This window comes from Arachis ipaensis, chromosome B06 (genome assembly GCF_000816755.2).
Source record: "Arachis ipaensis cultivar K30076 chromosome B06, Araip1.1, whole genome shotgun sequence".
Taxonomy (NCBI): Eukaryota; Viridiplantae; Streptophyta; class Magnoliopsida; order Fabales; family Fabaceae; genus Arachis; species Arachis ipaensis.
The window spans coordinates 9,634,080-9,636,097 of record NC_029790.2 but is presented as its reverse complement, the minus strand read 5'-3'; positions in this window follow the sequence as shown (position 1 = coordinate 9,636,097).

Below are 2,018 nucleotides of genomic sequence, written 5' to 3'. Positions count from 1 at the left end.
ACAACTCAATATATATAAGTAACTCACTAAGTTACTGGTATGTGATTTATTTTATATTCTTTTTGAAAAACTCACACTCTTTTTTATTTAAGCATTAGAGTATTTTTGTAGGTATCCATTGTCGTCGTTCTTGAAGTAAATCAATGTATCATCCTTTTTTTATCCAAACATCAGAAAAACGAACTACACCTTAAAATCAGTTATTCACGCAGAGACAGTGTGATTTAATCATTTTTATCTCTATTTTTATTAAAACTTTAATGTTCATGTTCTATCCGCTGAACATATAATATTCATATCAAAACTTTTCAACTTAATTGATACTTATTTCTGAATACCCACAACCAGCGCCGGGGATTCTTGTTCTTGAAATTGATGGATTTTAACTTTTGACCCAATCGAATTCATAAAGTAGAGGTTCATCAGTTGAAATTTTTTACTAATATTATCAGTAAAAAATAACTGTTTTCTATTATATATATAGATATGATGATGATCTTTTTATTTGTTACTTGAAGTCGATTAAAAACGTATTGTATTATTTTTATATAAAAAGTATAAAATAGGATAAAAATTTACATGCACTTGTCTGATCTTCATATGAAATTGATAGTTGAGAACGGTTAGATGATAATTTAGTCAAACTTGTCAAATTATTTAACCATTTTTAAATATCAACTTTATAATAAAACAAACGTGAGTTTCCATCATAAAATAAATATATGTGATGGAAACAATACAAATATCATTTTTCGCTTTCAATGGTGATATGATATTGATCCAGAAAAAAGTGCCTTAACTTTTGACGAGAATATAGAATATTTTAGACCACTAACCCGGCCACCATTGACGAGTTTGGTATTTGTTGAATGCCATGGCTTGGTCTCTACTATTCTTCTTGGCATTTATTCTCAAAGAACTCCAAGCTCATAATATAATTTATAGTTCTATTTTACTCAGACATTTTGACCATTATCCACAGTCCTAAAATAATCTTTTCTCTAATGATCCAGTTCAATATTATTTGCCGGTAAATATAAAATTCATACATACATACAAATGTTCAAATATAAATCCCATTGATCTTCTAATTCCCAATCCAGTGTGTAAAATAAATGCAGAAAACATACTAAAAAATCTTATTTTTATTAATATTAACTAATGTTTTAAATTAATATCTTATTTTTATACGAATAATATTATCTGACTAATAAAATTTATTATTTTTATCAATATTTAGCCACGCTAAACATTATAGGCTAAACCCTAAATTCCAATTTCGCATGCATTTGGTTCGTGACACGCAACAAAGGGCCATACTTTCCACGGCCTTACAACTCATGTTTCTTGCTCTTGAGAAAGATTTTGATGTATTATTAGACCGATTCCTTAACATGTGAAAATTCTTTATAGGCAGCATATATGTATGTGTGTTTTGTTTATCCCACTCTTTAATTTCTTTTGTAGTTTTATCGGTTAAAGTCTAACTCTCCCTTATTTTTCTTTTTGTCAATTGACTAATTTAATTTGTTTTTAGTTGGTTATTCTGATTCAAAAGAACGTTTGACCATATGCTTTTTGCTTCTTGTGAGAGAGAATTAATGGAAGTGTGTTTTTTCATACCACGGTGAGGAAAAGATTGAAAAACAAATATCTGATTCAACGCATTCATGTTGACTTGAGTCGTCGCTTGAAAGACTCGGTCAACAATATAATGTATTAAATTAACAACTGACAATAACAACGTACCATCTATATCTTTTAAAAAAAGTGTCTTACTTCATTTTCCCGGACCTGAATTTCGGTAATGGAATTTTATATAGCAAGACGAGGAAAAAGGAAAACAAATGAATGTAAGGGTAGATGCCACAAATGTTTTGCACGTGTTTGAGGTTTATTGCCACAAATATTAGATAGCTGGATATCACATTAATATAGACACTTAGCTTCTCAGAGAACCAAGATCTAAAACGAGTCACTGTGATAAATTAAAGAAAAAAAATGTATATAAAATATTT